General features: G+C 34.1%; 1 protein-coding gene across 3 annotated transcripts in view; it reads right to left on the bottom strand.

The window, feature by feature from the left end:
- Arhgap5 (Rho GTPase activating protein 5) overlaps positions 1-23,154 on the bottom strand; it is a 77,963-nt gene that overhangs the window by 36,056 nt on the left and 18,753 nt on the right. The gene's annotated exons all lie outside the window — the stretch shown is intronic.

Below are 23,154 nucleotides of genomic sequence, written 5' to 3'. Positions count from 1 at the left end.
AAGAGCACTTTTACTAACAGCCCTGATTTCTTTTTCAGTATAACTATCTAAAAATTCTTACTTTCTCTAGTATAAATCACAAATCTATTCATATTGCTCATATCACTACTGGCTTACAAACAGAACAACAACAACAAAAATGTCCTTCTATTTTAACCTAAAGAATGGTCTACCTTAGGACTTTTGCATGGCTGTTTCTTTTATCTTTTGAATGAGGCCTACACTGATCGCCCGATTAAAAACCACAAACTGCAATTCTACTGCTTGTCTTCCCCAGTACTTCCAATCCTTCATATCTTAATTCTTCTCTCCTCAACATTATAAAATTTATTCATGCATCATCTTTGTTTCAGGGGTGTGAGGAAGGAAACAAAGATAATGCATGAAATTTCTGCTGCAATAGAAACTCTACATATGGGCAGAGATTTTGATTTGCTCATCAACATATCCCAAAGATCAAGAATACAGTCTATAAAAGGAAATAGTACAAATGGTACTAAAAAACCCATGAGGTCTCAAATTGAAGAAGACCTTAGAAGATGGAAAGATCTTCATGTTCTTGGATAGGCAAAATTAAATATCGTCAAAATGGACATAATACCAAAAGTGCTAAACAGATTTAATGCAATTCCTATTAAAATCCCAATGACATTCTTCATAGAAATAGAAAAAGCAGTCATGAAATTCATTTGGAAAAATAAGAGACATAGAATAGCCAAAGCAATCCTTAGCAAGAAAAGTGAAGTAGGAGGCATCACAATACCAAACCTTAAATTATGTTAAAGAACTCTAGTAACAAAAACAGCATACTATTGGCACCAAAACAGACATGAAGACCAGATACAGAATAGAAGACATGGAGATAAACCCACATAAATACAATTATCTAATACTAGACAAAAGTACCATAAAGATACACTGGAGAAAATATAGCCTCTTCAAAAATGGTGCTGAGAAAACTAGAAATCCATATGTAGCAGAATGAAATTGAACCCATCACTCATCCTATACAAAACTCAACTCAAAGTGAATCAAGGACCTACACATTAGACCAGAGACCCTGCACCTACTAGAAGAAAAAGCAGGCCCAAATTCTCCATTATGTCAGCTTAAGAACTTAATTCCTCAACAAGATTCCTAAAGCTCAAGAAATAAAATCAAGAGTCAATAAATGGGATTGTATCAAACTAAAAAACTTCTTCACAGCAAAAGAAACAACCAAGAACACGAAGAGAAAATCCTTGCCACCTGTACCTCAGAGCATTAATCTCTAGGCTGTATAAAGAACTCAAAAAAATCTAACACCAAAAAAAAAAAAAAAAAAAACAAAGGTACACTCATACATTGCTGGTGGGATTGCAAACTGATGCAACTAATCTGGAAAGCAGTGTGGAGATTCCTCAGAAAACTTGGAATGGAACCATAAGGTATTCAAATCAGCATACTTCAGTGATGCAGTCATATCAATGTTTATAAGAGCTCAATTCACAACAGCTAAGCTGTGCAACTAACCTAGGTTATCCTTCAACAGAAGGATGGATAAAGAAAATGTGGTATCTATTCACAATGAACTATTACTCAGCCATAAAGAATGAAATTATGGCATTTTGTGGTAAATGGAGAGAACTGGGAGGTATCATGCTAGGTGAAAAAAACCAATCCCCCCAAAACCAAAGGCCAAACGTTCTCTCTGATATGCAAATGTTAACACACAATGGGGGCCGGGTGTGGAATAGAAGTTCACTGGCTCAGACAAAGGGGAATGAAGGGAAGAAAGGAGGGATGGGAATAGGAAAGAAAGCAGAATGAATTGAACATAACTTTCTGATGTTCAAATATGATTACATGACCAGTGTTTAACTCCACATCATGTAAAACCACAAGAATGGGAAGTTATACTCCATGTATGTATAATATGTCAATACATTCTACTGTCATGTATATCTAAAAAGAACAAAGATGAATAAATCCTCCCCCCATATTTGAGGTCTCTTCTAAAATGATGAGCTTGGTTTATAGTTTGAGTAATCTTACCATACATATACTAGGAAAGATAAAAGTGAATCATCAAATTAAGAGATATATTGTGCTACATTCAGTAAGCCTCAAAGAATATTAAAGGTTCCAGACAAGATGAAAAAAACAACAGTGGGGAAAAGTAACAGGATAGATAGCCTCAGAGTTCTCAGGAAAAGTACAAGTCACAGGATTCACCTATAGGAATGCTCATGGGAAAAAAATGTGTCACGAATTCTTTACCTAGCCAATATATATGTCATTCAGGTGTGCATAACCACCAGCTGTAAATTTTTTTTTTAATTTTTCAAATATGCAATAATCAAATTTAAATTATAGCATGCACAAACTCCTTCTTGAAAGATCATAAAGAACACACAATGAAGAAATCAATAAAAAAGAACTTATATTGGAGAATGTTGCTATGAAAACCATATGAACACTAGACAATGAAACAAAACTAATTCTAAGTAATAATATATATATATAATCAATAATTTTCCAGGCAGCATTACAAAATATAAAAATTATTTGTAAGAGGTCAAAACCAAATTCTCAACCTACCCCAAAAGAGGAATGGGTGGGATATAAGAGATAATGTAATTATAGTAGTGCATGACAGGTTATCAGAATACACTGGTAGGTTGAGCAAGAATAATAAACTGAAATAGGTTTGTAATATTTAAAGAAAAAATTAAGCAAACCATAAATTAGTAGCACCTTCATTTTTCTTATCTTTTTTCTGATGGCAAAGAAAAAAATTGAAAACAAGGAAAAAGCAAACTGATATTTATAAAAACAAGTGTAAACAGAATAAGATCAGCTATATAAATAAAATTCTAAGACTTGGTATAAAACTAAACCAACTAACCATATGCCATTTAAACCAAGGGACTTAAATAAGTTAAAAATGACAGGCAATTGAACAAAGTATGTACAGAAGGATTGTACATAATGTACTCAATATGATATGGTCTACAAATTATCAACCCACAGCCAATCATACCTAATGAGAAAAAGCTGAAAATCTTCCCTCTAAGATCAGGTACAAGAAAAGATGTTCATTCTCACCATTCTTATTCAACACAGTACCCAAAGTTTTAGCCAGAATAATTAGAAAAGGGAAAGAAATAAGACATACAGATAGGAAGAAAATCAAATTATTCCTGTTTGTAGATGACACAATTCTCTCTATATAGAAAAACCTAAGGACTCCACCAAAATACTATTAGAACTAATAAATTTAGTAAGGTAGCAGGATACACAACCAATGTACACAAATCAGCTGCTTTTCTATACACCATAACAAATTTGCTAAGAAAGAAATCATGAACGTCATCCCATGCACAATAGCTACAAAACAATAACAACAATACCACCTAGGGATAAACTTAACCAAATTAGTAAAAGACCTCTACAATGAAAATTATCAAACACTGATGAAAAAGAAACTGAAGAAGGCACAAAAGCTGGTAAGACATCCCGTATTCATGGATCAGGATAAATATTACTCAAATGTCCATACTATCCAAAGGGATTTACAGAGTCAATGCAATCCCCATCAAAATACCAGTGACATTCTTCAGAAACAAAAGAAACAATACTAAAATTCACACAAAACCACTTCACCTGAATAGCTGAAGCAATTTGGGCAAAAGAAAGAAGCTAGAGGGACCACAAAACCTGATTTCAAAATAGCATGGTACTGGCATAAAAACAGACAAATGAAACTGAAGTGATATCAGAAATAAACCCAAACAACTAACTACAGACAACCGATTCTTGACAAAGGTGCCAAAAACATTCATTGGAAAAACATACATTGGACAGCCTCTTAAATATGGTGGGAAAACTAACACAATTAATAAAACTAGGTTATTCATAAAACTATAAACATAGATATATCACATGATTCCACATGCCCAAGAAATTGAAATCTGACCCCTATATCTCACCCTGTACAAAAATCAACTCAAGACAGATCAAAGACCTAAATATAAGCCTGGACATTCTGGAAAGTAAATGAAGAAGCACTTTAAGATACTGATGTGGCAACGATTTTCTGCACAGGACCCTAAAAGTACAAGGAAAAAAAAAGAAGTAAAAATTGGCAACAGGAATTACATCAAACTAAAAGGTTTCTGCATAGCATAGCAAAGGGAGAAAAATCAACAGAGTGAAGGAACAACTTACAGAATGGAAGAAAATATTTGCCAACTAACTATGTATCTCACAGAGGGTTAAAATTCAGAATACATGAAGAACTCAACAATTGAATTAAAACAACCAAATTATCTGGATACTTCTCAAAAGAAGAAATATAAACAGCCAATAAACATATGAAAAAATGGCTCAAGATCATCAACCATCAGGGAAACACATATCAAAACTACAATGATACCATTTCACCCCAGTTAAAATAGCCGTTACCCAAAAAACAAAAAATAAATGCTAGCAAGGATATGAAGAAAAAGGAACTCTATACACTGTTGATGGGAATGTAAATTAGTACAATCATTATGGAGAACAGTATGAAGGTTACTCATAAAAATAAAACATAGATTATTTCACATGATTCCAGCTATCCTATTTCTAGATATATATTCAAAAGAAGTGAAAACAGCATACCAAACAGATACCTGCACACCCATGTTTACTATCCACAGTAGCTAACATATGACATGACATCAGCCTAGGTGCCCACCGACAGATAAATGGGTTAAAAAAAAAAAAAAAAAAGGAATACTATTCAGAAATAAAGAATGAAATTCTGTCATTTGCAGAAAAAGGGATGGACATTATGTGAAATGAAATAAGCCAGATCAGAAAGTGAAGTATTTTCTCTTATCTGTGAAAGCTAAAAATGTTAACCTGGCAGTAGAAAAGAGACTATGGGTTAATTTTATGACTTGCATGCGTTAAGTTTTAATATAGTTTAGCTTTTTATAATAGATCTGTGTAAACGTTCTGTAGTAAATGATAACTCATCTATATGTATTTTATGCATTCATGACCTACTTAACTTTTTTTTCAAAAAGGAAAAATAATTCATAGGGTGGAAAAAATGATTTTTTTTTAAAAAAGCAACACTGGACTTGTCTTTAAGGCAACAAGCTTTGAGTTATACAAAAAGACTCACTTGGATAACTAATCAGAATTTGATCCATTAGGTAGTAATATTATATTAGAAATAAATATAAACAACTATGGAACAATAAATTATAAATGATCTCCTTTAGTTCTCATCAGCTCAATTATGTTTAACATAATGCTAATAAAGGCTTGAATTAAGGCAGCTGATTTTAATAGAGCCATATATACTGGTACACATTAAAGTTTAAGAACAGTATAAGCAGTACAATACTACTTCGCTAAAAATAAGTCATTCATATTAATATAAATACAATTGACCCTTCAACACTGCCAGGGGTTAAGGGTGCTGATCCCCCTAATAAAAAAATTGAGTATAATTTTTTAAAAAAATTAATTAAGCTCTTTATTAACAGATACTTGCAGTTTGACTTTTCAAAAAAAAAAACAAGTTTCTATTTGTAAATAAGTATTACAAATTTAAAAATAGATTTAAAAAAATTCAGATATAATCAGATACAAAACAATTTTAAAACCTTTAAAGGTATACCGAGAAAAATAAGGCTTTAAAAAAACTTTTTTTTTTTTTTTTTAAACCAAAAAGATATATCTTTAGGTAAAAACAATGAAAGCCCTATGCATGCTGCAAAGATAATGCAGATCGTCTATCTGGTCAAAAAGCAAAAAGCAACCACTGTAAAGGTCTTCAGCTCCAATCTTCTACTCATTTTTTACTGCTAGAATTCTGTTGGATGTGCTCCATCACATTTCCCTGCACAGGAGAGGTGGAATACTGTGGTCAATACCCAAAGGATTTCTTCTTATGCTAAAGTGGGAACCTCCACCTGAATTAGGGCAAGTATTGTTGAGCCTACTATCTGAAAGTACTTGTTCTTTTTCACCACTCTCACTATTCTGGTAATTCTGATGGTAATTGTATTGAGGACCCCTAGGACATGGAGAGCATCTGTAATGTTTACAGTATGTTGCATATTTACTGCCTTGAACTCTAAAACTTCACCAGAACATCTGGTGACTCCACACCCTTTCCTCCTTCAACATCAAATTCGAGTCTCTTCATCTCATACACTTGGAAGGTACTTCCCTAGGATTATTCTTTATGGCAGTCTGATATACAACTATATCTTCCTTGGTGTTATTTCTGGCATTAAAACCTTATCAGTTTCTTGCATTGAATGATTTCACTCTTCCATAAATCTTCACTGTATTAACTTTCCTGGCTCCACCCACCAATACAGCCTGCCAAAGTGAGTTGTCCCTTTGTCTCCTCTCTGTACCACTGCTTTTGGTGCCTGGCTTGGTGTCAGCAGTGCTGGAAGTGGGGGTGGTAGCAGCTGTGGCAGCTGCAGATCTTCTTAGGCTTGGTACCAAGGGAGCAGTAGAGCTGCTTAGCTGCTTTGGAGTCTGCTCTTGGCTCCTAACTGAAATTTGGGTATAACTTTTACCCAAATCTACCCACTGTTGACCAGAAACCTTATCACATAAGCAGTCAATTAACATTTCCCCCCGCCTTTTTTTGGTGATAATGGGGATGGAACCCAGTGTTACTCTACCACTGAGCTACATCCATAGCCTGTTTTATTTTTTATTTTCAATCAGGGTCTAGCTAAGATGCCCCAACTGCTTTGACCTGTGATCTTCCTGCTTCAGCTGCTAGGATTACAGGTACGCACCACTGCACCTGGCTACATATGCTGAAAAATTAGGCCTTTTGGAGTGTGGAGCAGGTGCACAATACAGAGAGATAGTTAACTGCTCAGTTGAAGAGGAGTCCACTCTAACAGGCATCTCCTACAGAATTACAGTAAATCAGTTATGGACTACAGTTAATCTAATGTTACTATGAATTCACATTACATCTTTACATATGTTTACATTTCTCTTAACTGGGGCCATTTATGACTTGCATGCGTTAAGTTTTAATATAGTTTAGCTTTTTATAATAGCTTTGTGTAAACGTTCCGTAGTAAGTGGTAACTCACCTACATATATTTTATGCATTCATGACCTACTTGACTTTTTTTTTCAAAAATATTTATTTTTTAGTTGTAGATGGACAATAACTTTATTATATTTATTTTTTTTTATGTGGTGCTGAGGATTGAACCCAGGGCCTCGCACATGCTAGGCGAGCACTCTATTGCTGAGCCAAAACCCCAGCCCCGACCTACTTAACTTTTAAAAAATGTTTTCAGTATTTCTAGGCTACACCAACTTTCCAAATAAAAACTCCAAACCTTAAGTGGTTTTGTGCAGTTTGAACCTGTATTATTCAAGGGTTGATTGTGTACAAAAATGTAAAAAACAAAGAAGGAGTTACAAAGCATTTCCATTTTAAGTCATAAATTTCCTTGAAAGGAAAAAAATTTTTAAAAGGAAAAAGATTACTTGTGTAACCTGGAAAAAAATATATAAGATTTAAAAAATTATGGGCTGGGATAGTGGCTCAGTGGTAGAGCCCTTGCCTAGTACTGGGTTCAATCCTTTGCACCACACAAAGTTTTTTACATCTTTACATATGTTTACATTTCTCTTAACTGGTGCCATTTATGATTGCATGCGTTAAGTTTTAATATATTAAAAAAATAGATTTATTTTAAAAAATTATCCACAAATTCTGACTTCTCTTTCTAAAAGGAAAGAAATGGGAAATCATACTTCCCTCCAACAGCTTCCCATTTGAATTTTCTCTCATCACTATATACTCTGGTCCCTCTGTCCTAAACTCAAGGAATTTTAAACATATCCCAGCATACAATGCAATCAAAGAAACCCAAGTAACCACAAGAACTACCTAACCTCTCCCTTCCTAATGTTCTAAAACCACATTTCATTATGTTACCGCCATGACCAACTTTCGTATAGTTCTACCATGTTTCATATTTTCCCACCTGTAACAACCACAGTATAATTATAAAATCTACTGCCCCTTCCATCATCTAAATCGTGCTTTTTCTCTTTTATTTCTTTGGGGCTACTCCTACTTTTCATACTTTTTTTCTTTTAGCATCAATTTGTCCCAACATACAAATACTCTTTAATCTTTAAAACCTACTCCAATACCACATTGCCTTCTAATCACTGCCTCAATTTTTGCTCCTTCTCACAGAAAAAAAAAAAAAAAAAAACTTGAATGTCATTTAAATCTTCATTTTTCACATCTTACTCTTCAATTCACTTTTATCTGGCTTTTCATACCATCTCATTAAACTGATTGTGAAGATCAGATACTTCCACACTATGAAATTAAAAAAAAAATTCCCTCCATCCTTATTTTTCTTCCTTAAGTACTTGTTCTTTTGGCTTTCAGAGTACTCATCTTTACTAGTTTCTCTCTTTTCAGTCTCATCTGCCAAGAACTCTTCCTTTTTCTAGCCAAATTCAATTCTGAGCTCTCCTTTCTTCTCTATCTCCCCTTGGATGAATTTATCTAATCATGCATAAATTCTTTTATGTCCTGATAACTTTTTCTCTGAGTACCAGTTTCACACATTTAATTTTTTAGACTAATTCCACTTGGATATCAATAGGTATATATTTAAAACATAAAACACACAAAATAGATGTCTTAACTCCCCCCCCCATCTGAGATCTCTCACCTCTAGATTTTACTATTTAATAAATCCACTCAGTTGCTCAAAACATAAATCAAAATACTATCTAGAATCTGGTCACTTTTCTGTTTCTTGGTACTTGAACAAGAAATAATATAGATACTTAGTAAACACTGACAAGAAGCAAACAAAACTGTGAACAAGAACCTGAAGGCCAGGTGCAGTAGTACAGTTCTGTAATCCCAGTGGCTTCAGAGGCTGAGGCTGAAGGATCACAAGTTCAAAGCCAGCCTCAGCAAAAGTGAGGTGCTAAAAAACTATGAGACCTTATGTCTACATAAAATACAAAATAGGGCTGGGGATGTGGCTCAGTGGTCGAGTGCTCCTGAGTTCAATCCCTGGTACCATTAAAAAAAAGAACCTGAAGAATCTTTACCATGTAAAATTTCTGTGCTGTTCCTTTATTTACCAGTTTACAGAAACAATTTCATTTCCCTAATGCTTCATTCCTACAAAAGGCACTAGACAGCTATGCCTAAACTTACATATCTTAACTGAAAAGAGATTCATACAAAAGAATGATTACTTGCCATAAAGTTATGGTAAGAAATAAGCAGTTAGCTCTACGTAAATTCATTTGGATATAATGAAAGATGCTTTCAACAGTGTATAAACTGAGAAATATAACCTGCTAGGTTACTGTGAAGGATACAAAAACCAGTAGAATTTAATATACTCAAGAAATATACAATCTATTATGAAGAGTAAAACACCCCACTACCAGTCAGTCATTTAACAGCACATATAAAATGGTATTTTTTTGTTGCTGTTGTTTATTTTTATGTGGTGCTGAGGATCAAACCCAGGGCCTCATATGAGCGAGGCAAGTACTCTACCACTACAACCTCAGCCCCCATCAAAATGATATGTTAAGTATCAAAATAACTAGAGGTAAGGCTTAAACCTAGATTTTTAAAAATTTATTATTATTATTTTTTAAATATAAACCTAAACTTTAAAATATGGGCTGGGGATATAGCTCAGTAGGTAGAGTGCTTGCCTCATATGCATAAGGCCCTGGGTTCAATCCCTAGCACCACAAAAATAATTTAAAAAAAAAAAGGTAAACCTCATATAAGAAATAAAGCTAGGGACATTTTAGGAATTTAGAAAGGAGTAAGTCTAGGCTCTGTAAGTGATTTATTCACTTAAATGTTTGGGTGCCTATTAACTAGTACCTATCATATCAGAAAAAGGACCAGAAACTGCCATTTATATACTGCTCACCATCAGGCACAAGTTAAGGCTATGTACACAATCTCACTCTTCATATCAGCTCTGAGACAGGGCTTCTATTTTACATCTATTTGGGTATTCCTGGAATTTAAAAAATGCACACAATGGAGGCAGAAAGGTAGACAAGAACTATACTGCAACAGCTTTAGGTAAAGAGTCTGAAGTTTACAGAGGTTACAAATATATTTTGTAGAGCAAGTGACCAGGTATTACTGTATAATCACTATCCCTTACAAAGTAACATAAGGAGCTGTTTGAATTAATGTTGACTATAACAGAGAAACTCAATTAAAAAGTTATTGCACCACAAATATTGGTGAGGATGTGGAGAAACTAGATACATTATACATTGCTAGTAGGAATTTAAAATGGTACATCTTACTCTGGAAAACACAAGAGTTTCTCATGAGACTAAATATGAAATTACCATATGACCCAGCAACTGCATTCTTAAGCATTTATCCCAGAGACATGAAAACTTATTTTCATATAAAAACCTACTCTCAAATGTTCATAGCAACTTTATTCATGATTGTTAAAATCTGAAGATAACTTGATGTACTTCAACAGGTTAAAAAACTGATATATTTATACCATGAAATATCATTCAACAATAAAAAGGAATAGTTGATATATGCAATGATTTGACTGAATCTTAAGGGAATTATACTGAATGAAAAAAAGTCAAGTCTAGAAAGTTACACACTATATGATCCCATTTATATAGCATTCTTGAAAGGACAAAATTATAAGCCAGGTGTGGTGCTACATGCCTATAATTCCAGCTACTTGGGATACTGAGGCAAATTAATCTCAAATCCCAAGCCAGCCTGAGAAACTTAGACGCTGTAATCAAAAAAAAAAAAAAAAAAAAAAAAGGTGGGGTCGGGGGGTAGGGGAGGAGGAGGCTAGGGATGCAGCTCTGGTAGAGTGCCCTTGGGCTCAATCCCCAGTACCGGGGTGGAGTTGGGGGTGGTGGCAGGGGCAAAAAATGACAAAATTATAGAAATAGAAAACAGATTAGTTGCTGCCAGATTAGGTCAGGGGTGGGGGAAGGGTAAGGAGGAGGTTATGGTTATAAAAGGATAACACAAAGGATATTTATGGTGATGAAGGCAGGACATACACAAAGGAGTACAAGTGAAACTGAGGAACTTAAGGTATTAATGTCAATATGCTGGTTGTGATATTGTACTAGTTTTCCAAACTGTTATACCATTGTGAGAAAGCAAGAAAATGGTACACGCGATCTCTATTATTTCTTACAATGGTATGTGACTCTACAATTACTTAAAAATAAAAGGTTTAGTTAGGAAATTTAAAAAACCACTGTAATAATCCAGATAAAACGTAATGACAACCTCAACTAAAACTGTGACAATTTTATAGCTGAATAAAAAGTCAAGTATTATAAATAGCAATAGCATGTATCTCTGGTTTTATAGTACCACTTTCCTAAAAGCGCATTCTTACTTCTTACTCAGTCATGGTAAAGACAGGGAAGTAAAAACTATGACCGATGAGGAAAAAAATGCTTTTCCTACTGAACAAGTACAAACATGACATGAATGATTGACTTCTAAAAACTCACAGCAATCTCTTTAATAAAATTAAAGAACCTACACCAAGGTTTCTCAACTTCTTTAATGAAATTAAAGAACCTACACCAAGGTTTCTCAACTTCTTTAATGAAATTAAAGAACCTACACCAAGGTTTCTCAACTTCAGCATTATTGACATTTTGGGCTACATGATGTTCTGTTGTGAAAAGTGGCCTGTGAATCTTACCATGTATAGCAGCACCCTCCCAAACCCAGTTGTGACAGCCAAAATGTCTCCAGACATGACCATAAGTTCACTAGAGGGCAATATTGACGCTGGTTAAGAACCACTGTGTTCTTAAGGACCAAGGAAGGGCTGGGGTTGTGGCTCAGTGGAGGAGCGCTTGCCTAGCATGTGTGGGGCACTGGGGTCAATCCTCAGCACCATATTAAAAATAAATAAATACAATAAAGGTATTGTGTCCATCTACAACTAAAATACACACACAAACACACACTTTTTTTTTTTTTTTTAAAGGATCAAGAACTCAAGCTGGGAAAATGGATACAGATGTATTTCTGAGTAAGTCTGAGAAACTTGAAGAAAAAAAATCCATGCATGACTATAGGTTGGGAAATACCACTGTACACAAAGATGAATGATGATCTCTACTGCTCTCAAAATGTTTACAATGTAGGGAAAAAAAACACAAAAATTTGTGTATTGTATATAAAGCAATTATGTTAGGTGGGGAAGAAGAAATATTAAACTATAGAATAATATCAGTTTCAAGAAATTCAAGCGAATGGGTAGACTTCTACCCTGCTTCCCCAAATTTATATTTTCATGTATATTCAAAAGAACAGTAAGTTTTATATTATACCTCATATTTCATTCTTAGAACCACTATTGTTCCCTTTGCTTCCCATCTCATCATTAAGTACTCTTTGTTATTTTAATGGTTGGAATTCAGAGAATTAGCAAAGAAAGAAGAAAATTTTCATTGTATCTTCCTTTCCCACACATCTTATAATGAGGTCTTAAACTGGGGTCCACAGGTCTTTAGAAGTATGTGAAACTCTTTAAAACTTCAGTAAAATTTTGTGCATGATCATTTTTCCAGGCAAAATACTCAAATATTTCCTTGGATTTTCAAAGGCTAAAAACAAACTTCCAAAAGTTCACAATTATTTTGTACAAAGTATGCAAGGTGTACCTCTTATATGAACAGTTACATATAGTCATGAAAACCCCTTTGTTACACACCCATAATTTGTTCTAAGGACTGGAAACATCAAAAATTACTATTTTTTAAAAGCAATCCTCACCACCCACTATGGCACATGGCTATCATGGCTATAATCCCAGCAGCTCCTGGAGGCTAACACAGGAGGATCTTGAGTTCAAAGTTGGCCTCAGCAACTTAGTGAGGCACTTGCACTTAGCAACTCAGCAAGACCCTATCTCTAAATATAAAAAAGGGCTGGGGATGTGGCTCAGCGGTTGAGCACCCCTGGGTTCAATCCTCAGTATTAAAAAAAAAAAAAGCAATCCTCCTTCCCACTGGGCTTTCTCTTCTTTAAAAATCACAGATTAAACCTTATTTACTTGAGTACTCCTTGACAACATTGGTGAGATGACAGGAAAACATTATAGAGGTGGAAATCATAAAATTGAATCTACTGCAAAAACAAAACAAAAAGAAAACTCTTCTAGGATTGAGTAGAACAATTTGTAGTATACCAAATTTGAAGTTTATAAAATTGGCAATCCTATAAATTTACCTATAAAGACTATAAAACACAATATTCTGTTATGTGAGTTAAATGCTTCTTTGACAAACATTAACTATGTTCCTAATAATCAATAATCCACTGAAGAAATAAGTAACTTAATTATCCTCATTAAAATACATGAATCCGAAATACACTTTTAAAATTAAACAGCTAATTATATTTTAACTATTTGAAAAGCAACAAACCATGATTAAATGGATAGCACAGACCAAATTCAAAGAAATAGCAAACACTGTTAAATATACTGTTAAAATACTGGTAGAAATCCCTAAATTTATATATCATAAGTCAGTGAGGCCAGCACCAGAAATGCTACTAAAGAAATCAATTTTAGCTTTACAGAAACATCATAGATCTAGGTAATGATCAGAAATAGAGCAATTTAGTCAATTAGTAAGAAAGCAACAGAAATATTTATTACAAAAAGTCTCAGTGAATGTTTTTCAGATAAAACAGATACAAGGAAAAGGAGTTTGGATAAACCTTGTGGAAAATATATTTAAATTTCAAAAAAATCAATTTTGCTAGGCTGAATTCCTTGACAGCAGAGCCAATGACTAAGTTATCCTTCTATCAGCTTCTAACAATATTCAAGCACAGCAGGTATTCAATAAAATGCTTATTAATTAAAATAACAATTTCCTTAAGTGAAAATAACTTATAATTATTAAGCAGATTCTTTTATTAGTTTTCTACAAAAACAAGGCCATATATATTTATACTGACTTCAACTGATCACAGCACAACAAACATCACAGCACAACAACATCTCCCTAGGTTAGGGAGATGAACTATAAACAGTTTATAAATTTTGTCCATAGTGGACACCACGGTTTTCATCTTTTAGAATTTCGCCCAATTTAGAGTAAAGCTAGCTTCACCCAGAGCTCTGGGATAAAGAGGCTCAGAATTAAATTCAGTAGTTAATTCTATTCCTCTGGTCAGAAAATATTGACTAGGAGTAGATACAGACCCAATTCAAGACAGCAATGATGCTAATTGAAGGGCTTGGACTAGAAAAGATGCTAACTGCTAGCTTTCTCATTCTTCTAAACATACTTCCTGCTGGGAATAGTGATGTGTGCTACTCAGAATGCAGAGGCAGGAGGACTCCAAGTTTGAGGCCAGCCTGGGTAACTAAGTACAACCCTGTCTCAAAAAAAAAAAAAAAAAGATTGTGTTGGGAATGTAGCTCAGTGGTATAGTGTTTACCTAGTATATCCAAGGCAATGGTTTCAATTCCCAGTATTACAAAAAATTAAAAGTAAAAAACAAACAAAAAACCCACAACCCCTCAAAACTTCCTATACAAAGATGACCCTCTCTTTTTAATGCTGTGTCCAAAAGGAAATAATGTATATAACTGACATATTTTTATCAACTGCCAATAAAACCTAAGCAAGAAATTCCCAGAAAATAATTTTTAAAAAATTCTGCAACTTTCAAGCATCAAGACTTTGTTAAAGAATCCTTGCTCAGGGGCTGGGATTGTGTCTCAGTGGCAGAGTGCTTGCCTCGAATATATGAGGCAGTAAGTTTAATCCTCAGCACCACATAGAAATAAACAAAATAAAGGTATAGTGTCCATCTACAACTAAAAAAAAATAAAATTAAAATATGTATTTCTTGCTTATAAAACAAAATGCAAGTCTAACCCACCAGACCTGTAAATATTTTTCTACTGTCTCTTAACATCCAATTCATATGTAGCCTTAATTAAATTTACCTCAAAAACCTGATGTATCTCAGATGTGAACACCGATAGTCAATCTCTGGTTAAGGATATACACTAAAGCAGGAAATATGAATCAGGTGGTATAGCGATACCAGATTTCAAACTATATTACAGAGCAATAGTAACAAAAACAGCATGGTACTGGTACCAAAACAGGCAGGTGGACCAATGGTACAGAATAGAGGACACAGAGACTAACCCACAAAGCTACAACTATCTTATATTTGATAAAGGAGCTAAAAGCATGCAATGGAGGAAGGATAGCATCTTCAACAAATGGTGTTGGGAAAACTGGAAATCCATATGCAACAAAATGAAACTGAATCCCCTCCTCTCACCATGCACAAAAGTTAACTCAAAGTGGATCAAGGAGCTAGATATCAAATCAGAGACTCTGCGTCTGATAGAAAAAAAAGTTGGCTCCGATCTACATATTGTGGGGTCGGGCTCCAAATTCCTTAATAGGACACCCATAGCCCAAGAGTTAATAACAAGAATCAACAAATGGGATTTACTTAAACTGAAAAGTTTTTTCTCAGCTAGAGAAACAATAAGAGAGGTAAATAGGGAGCCTACATCATGGGAACAAATATTTACTCCTCACACTTCAGATAGAGCCCTAATATCCAGAATATACAAAGAACTCAAAAAATTAGACAATAAGATAACAAATAACCCAATCAACACATGGGCCAAGGACCTGAACAGACACTTCTCAGAGGAGGACATACAATCAGTCAACAAGTACATGAAAAAATGCTCACCATCTCTAGCAGTCAGAGAAATGCAAATCAAAACCACCCTAAGATACCATCTCACTCCAGTAAGATTGGCAGCCATTAGGAAGTCAAACAACAACAAGTGCTGGCGAGGATGTGGGGAAAAGGGTACACTTGTACATTGCTGGTGGGACTGCAAATTGGTGCGGCCAATTTGGAAAGCAGTATGGAGATTCCTGAGAAAGCTGGGAATGGAACCACCATTTGACCCAGCCATTGCCCTTCTCGGACTATTCCCTGAAGACCTTAAAAGAGCGTACTACAGAGATACTGCCACATCGATGTTCATAGCAGCACAATTCACAATTGCTAGACTGTGGAACCAATCCAGATGCCCTTCAATAGATGAATGGATAAAAAAAAGTGGCATTTATACACAATGGAGTATTACACAGCACTAAAAAATGACAAAATCATGGAATTTGCAGGGAAATGGATGGCATTAGAGCAGATTATGCTAAGTGAAGCTAGCTAATCCCTAAAAAACAAATGCCAAATGTCTTCTTTGATATAAGGAGAGCAACTAAGAACAGAGCAGGGAGAAAGAGCAGGAAGAAAAGATTAACATTAAACAGAGACATGAGGTGGGAGGGAAAGGGAGAGAAAAGGGAAATTGCATGGAAATGGAGGGAGACCCTCAATGTTATACAAAATTACATATAAGAGGTTGTGAGGGGAAAGGGAAAATAAACAAGGAGGGAAATGAATTATAGTAGATGGGGTAGAGAGATAAGATGGGAGGGGAGGGGAGGGGGGATAGTAGAGGATAGGAAAGGTAGCAGAATACAACAGTTACTAATAGGGCATTATGTAAAAATGTGGATGTGTAACCGATGTGATTCTGCAATCTGTATTTGGGGTAAAAATGGGAGTTCATAATCCACTTGAATCTAATGTATGAAATATGATATGTCAAGAGATTTGTAATATTTGAACAATCAATAAAAAAAATTGTAAAAAAAAAAAAAAAAGGATATACACTAAATCCCAAACTACGTTTTCCCTACAACTTATGCATTTTCATAGAGTTCAATACAGACATGTTTTCATATATTTCATTAACTTTATATCTGGAATGAACCAAGTTAGAAATCAACTAAAATGGTGGTTACCACTGTTTGGTTAGTGGTATTTATTTTTTAAAAAGTGTTTTACTTGATAACGACTGTAAGGTTCAAGAATTCAGAAGTCAAATAAGTCTGAAGATTCACTACATTCTAAAGGATCTACTATATTAATGGCATTGCAAGTTGCTATTTGCTATTATCAAATTAACATCTTTTAACCAAATACATACACATTAATGTATACCTGTTCAAGTCCTATTTTCATATCCCCCCCCACCCCAAAAGGCTTCAAACCCTGGTTTCAGCAGTAGCAATCTTGTAAGCCTGATAGTTCATTTAGATAAGAAGGGCACAGTAAAATGCAGAGAAAAGAAAGGGCTGGAAAGTATATTTGAGTACAAAATAATATTTGGTAAGTGTTAATATAAATAAGAGGATGAAAAGAGCTAAGACCTGGAAGACAGGAAAGCAACTTAAAAAGAAGTTATAAATAAAATATCATTACAAGACTTACACAAATGCACCATAAAATTCAATAAGCATTTTACCATTTACTCTTGCTGAACCAAATTGACAACAGTGAAGCAGATACTGAAAAAAAAAACCAACAAATCAGCTTGAACACAGGTATACTTCCTTCCTTCACTGAACACTGAACAGGAGTTAAAAACTGGCAATTTTATTAATGACTCAAATTTTCTCAGTTTCATTGTCTTAAAACATGGCTTTTCAAATATTAGGTTATTAAAACAAAACAATCCAGTAGATTCCAGCTAGCACTTCTTTTTTCACTGTAATAGACCAGAGAATCAAAGTATGGTACAGCAACTGAGCACAGTGGTGCATGTCTATAATACTAGCTAGCACCCAGGGAGGCTGAGCCAGAGGGGATTACAAGTTTGAGGACAGTCTCAGCAACTTAGTAAGATCCAAGAGCCTGTCTCAAAAAATACAGAGATGGAGATGTAGCTCAGTGATAAAGTGCCCCTGGGTTCAATCACCAGTATAAAAAAGAAAAAAAAAAGTATATAGTGAAACTAGGTATTGTATTGCCATTTCAATTACAGAGATATATTTAGGTAATACGTCATGATTTTTAAAAAATTCTCACTGCTTGTGTCTTATAGGTTAAATATAAAATATTTACTATAATTTTATAAATATAAAACTATAAGGTTAAATTTTAATTTAAGGTTTTGTTCCCATTTGGAGGATTAAAAAGATAGCTAAGTATAAACCCTTCTCTGATTCTAAATGGATGAGCCCATTAATGACTCCCTTGATGCCATTAATACCCAGAAGTTACAGATCAAGGAATCTGAGTAAAGATTCCTAACTTCTAGACTTTGGCTCCCATCTTAAAGAATTAAGGTAAAGAAAATGATCCTTTCTGTGGTAAGGGAAAAAGAAAAACTTCAAAGATGTGCATAAGCTCAATTAAAAATTATAGGAGTATTTAATTTTGAAATGTGTCAGAGATTAATTCAGCAAATGGGACAAAAGATTGTTTTGAAATACAGTACACTGGGATACTTCAGGCCTGATACTATTTTTGAGCAGTATGATATGCCAGGCACTTGAAATACCTAGTTCTAGTTCCTACCACAACACCAAGGAAAGTACTCTAAGTCCTAATTTACAGCTGAGGAACCAGCTACAGAAGGGTCAGGGTTAGTAGTTTTTGTTGTCTTTTTTTGTGGGGCTACAGATTAAACCAATGACCTCACAAATGCTAGGTAAATGCTCTACCACTCAGACACACCCAAAGTGATTTATTCTTATAGTCTGCTTAATTAAGGATCATCTCAGTTATTTGTTGTTTGGCTATTCAGTACTAGCAGTTCCTCAGAGATCTATGTTAGGCAATCTTCTATATTCACTCCCGAAGAGATTTCATCTATTTCCATCTCTATTTCATTGTCTCCTAAATATGTATTTCTAATTCAGATTTCTCCTGAGAGCTCTTAACTACCTACTCAACATATCCATTGAACTCTATAACCAAAGTTGTAATTCCCACTTCCCAATCCAAAACCTGGCAAATTTCTAATGGTCTATTATTGGATTTCAAAAATTAAGAATCAAAAAAATAAATTAAGGATCTATAAAGCCTAACTATAAGGTTAAATTTCTATTTAAAAATTTTTTCAGTCATGAATAAGACAGACATGTATTTTTTCTTTTTAGTTGTAGATGGACACAATATCTCTATTTATTTATTTTTATGTGGTGCTGAGGATTGAATCCATGCCTCACACATGCCAGGCAAGTGCTCTACCACTGAGCCACAGCTCTCTAGCCCTGTATTTTTCTTTTTTTAAAAGTACTTTTTTAGTTGTAGAGGGGCACAGTATCTTTAGTTTTATTTATTTATTTTTATGTGGTTCTGAGGATCGAACCCAGGACCTCATGCATGCAAGGCAAGTGCTCTACCACTGAGCTACAATCCCAGTCCCTATTTTCCTTATATCATTCTTGTCTGGTTATAAAATTAAGGATAAGCCAGGTGAGGTGGCACACACCCATAATCCCAGAGACTCTGTAGGCTGAGGAAAGAGGATCACAAATTTGAGGCCAGCCTCAGAACCTTAGCCAGATCCAGTCTTTAATAAAAAAAAAAAAGAAAGAAAGAAAGAAAGAAAAAACAAAAACAAAAAACAGAAAAGGGCAGGGGGTGTACCAGCTCAGTGGAAGAGAACTCCTGGATTCAATACCCAATACTATTAAAATAAAAAAGTAAATAAGATAAACAGATGACTTAAGAGAATGAATTGAAAAATGTCTTCTGTTTTCTGGAACAATTTTTTAACAATGGAATGACCTGTTCCTCAAAACTCTTCTGTAATTTTTATTTTATTTTTAAAATTTATTTTATCTGGGCCAGATATTTCCTTAGTGGGAAAATTTAACTGCTATTTCACATATTTTTATTAAAAGCTTTCTTATTTAGGTAAATTGTATTTCTTTTAGGAGTTTATTTTGCCTAACTTCCAATTGTGCTGGCATAAAATTACAGTACTCTATTATCTTTCTAATCTGATCTATCTCTAATTTTGTCCTTTTTATTCTCAGTGTTTATGCATTCTCTCTTTTCTCATCCATCTTACCAGGTTTGTCTACTTTTCTAGTCTTTTCAAAGAATCAACTTTTAGCTTTGGTCATTTCTCAAGTAGTCTCAAAACTCTTATCATTTTATAACTCAATGGTCCATACCTGTCCTTTAACATGACTATCTGATACAAAATCTTTTTCCTTAGTATAACCTGAATTCCAACACAGCTGACCTTATGGCTCAGGCTCTGCTTAACCAATTTCAGCTCTAAATTAGCTTTTCAGTTTAGAAAAAAATCCTTTTAAATGTAATGTTATTCCAGAATTCCATGACTAGGACATCTTCCTTATACTTTGCCTTATACTTATGCCTCTGTACAAGTGATTTTCCCCACCTAAAATATCTTTTATCTTTTTAGAAGCCAACAAAAATATTTGTAACTGATAATTTATACTGTTTTCATCAAGTTTTGTAAAACTACCACCCCCACTACTGGTGGTCTCTTTCCATCCTATGTTCCCATAAAATATTTACATTTGGATTACATTATCACAGAAAAATATATTTTTTTAGGGGTGGGGCAAGTACTATGGATTGAACACGGGGCTTCACACATGCCAGGCAAGAACTCTATAAGCCTTTTAAAAATTTATCTTGAGACATATCTTGCTAAGTTGGCCAGGCTGGCCTCAAATTTACAATCATCCTGCCTCAACTTCCCAAATAGCTGGAATTACAGGCATATGCCACCATGCCTGTCTACGTAAGTAATTTTTATTCAATTTTACGATGTCCCAGGCACTATTTGAAATAAATATTAACTTATTTCTCATAGCAACCCTAGTAAGTATGATTATTTCCATTTTCCCAGATGTACATACACAGAAGTTATATAGTTACATAGCTAGTAAGTAGCTGAACCTGGATTCAAATCCCTTAAGTCTGTCTCTAGACCATGTGTTCTTGACCATCGTGACCATCGAACTATGCTTCTTTCAATTGTTCTAATAATATTCTCCTAACCCTGGCCAAACCACAGGTTTATAGGGTCCCAGGCTACCATATTGCACCTCTTTAAGGGATACAAGTTTTCAAATTCTTGAGAAAGAAGCAACTTTGATGATTTAATATTTAATTTTTAATACAAAAACAATTTTTAGGCAAAACTAAGATGTACAGTCGTGCTCCAGTCATTCTGTAATGACTGAATGTAATGGAAAAATGCCATGGATAGTCATATAAATGGCCCTTTATAAGAAATGTCTTAAGACATTTCACTATGGATAAATAAAAGCACAAAAGTATAATTTTGGCATAAAACTTTTATCTATGATGTTGCATTATAACCTAAGTTTATCTTCTTGAGACCTGTGGTCCAGAAACCAAATGTTTTTTTTTTTTGAGAGAGAGAATGTTTTTTTTTTTTTAATATTTATTTTTTAGTTCTCGGCGGACACAACATCTTTGTTGGTATGTGGTACTGAGGATCGAACCCGGGCCGCACGCATGCCAGGCGAGCGCGCTACCACTTGAGCCATATCCCAGCCCCAGAAACCAAATGTTTATGACACCAGATTTAATATTACTTTAAGACCTAAAAGTTTTGAGGCCTGTCATTTTAGTGTTAAGAGTTCAAACATAGGGGTTGGGGTTGTTACTCAGTAATAGAGCACTTGCCTGACACGTGTGAGGCACTGGGTTAGATCCTCAGCACCACGTAAAAATAAATAAATACAATAAAAAAAGTTGTCAATCTGCAACTAAAAAATATTTTTAAAAAAGAGTTCAAACTTAAATAAAAAGCATGAATCTACTACTTAAAGCAATGTTATAAGTGTAAGGCAATTCTGGAAAAAAAAAAGCTACAAAACAGCTAAGACTGAGTATAATCAACTGAACACTGATTAAAATTCTAGAGTTAAAACCCAGTTACTATTTCACTGCAAGTGAGGAAAAGCCCGACACCAATTAAGGAGAGGTACTAAGCAAATAATTACAAAATACTAGATTCAGTGAATGTAAGATGCTAGTGATTGTTAGCAGCACTATTATTTTATCTCTCTCTAAAAAAGAATAAAAATAAAACCTGCACCATTTAAATTGTGATATGCTATCGATGTTGGACACGTCCAGATTTCAAAAATGAGAAAAAAACCCCTAGATTTTAGAACCAATGAAATATAGTTTAAATCACTATTTAAAATAGTGATTTAAATATAATCAGGTATGAGGAGACCAAATTCAATTCAAGGCATACTAACATTCAATTCAAATAACATCATTAATTAAAGGGAATTAAGAACTGTGCTAAACATTCTAGAACATAAAGCTGGCACATTGTCCTCCTCAAGGTGTTCAAGAGTTGAGAAATTTAACACTCCTAAGAACTATAGTAATAATAAATTTCAATCTGAAATATTCAGGCATTTTGAATGTAGTAATTTGATTCAACTGTATATTTATTCTAAAAAAACACTCGTTTATGCAAACTGGCCCATACAAAAATAAATAAATTAAAAAGTAAGACTTGGAAATCTAACCAACCAGTTTTGATAAATTTGCTAAATGGAAAAATCATGTAATGACTATAATTATAATCTGAAAGACTACACAGCACTATGGAAAAGTATGATTGTACTACTGCTATTAAAGAGAACAGTTCTGTCTTAGGGGGATATGATGAAGAATTTTATGGCAGAGAGTCTAGTATCTCCAATTTAATCTTAAAAGGGCTCAGAACAAACAAAAACATACAAACAAATATATATACTGTTCAAGCAAGTGGAACTAAACGTAAACAACTGGTAAATATGTGTAACAGCTGTACAAAAACTTTACTATTCCTGCAACTACTACCCTAATGGAAACTATATCAAAATAAAAAGTTACCAAAACATTTAGATTTGTGAACAAAAATGGAAAACACACACACATAAAAAGCAATTTAAAAATGGAAAAGACTGCGGATGCTTTATTTTTGTTAATAAGTATCAAGTAGTTTTCATAATATAGGCTGTGTTCCTTGGGGCCAGGAATGTTTTGGATTTCCAATATTTTCCCATTTTGTAATATTTGCATGTACATAATTTTCCCATTTTGTAATATTTACACATACATGTAATATTTGTGGATGACACCCAAGCCTAAAACCAAATTCATTTGTTTCATATACACCTTACAATATAGTTTTAAGGTAATTTTATGCA

Source organism: Callospermophilus lateralis, chromosome 3 (assembly GCF_048772815.1).
Source record: "Callospermophilus lateralis isolate mCalLat2 chromosome 3, mCalLat2.hap1, whole genome shotgun sequence".
Lineage (NCBI taxonomy): Eukaryota > Metazoa > Chordata > Mammalia > Rodentia > Sciuridae > Callospermophilus > Callospermophilus lateralis.
This window is presented reverse-complemented; position numbering and strand designations above follow the sequence as displayed.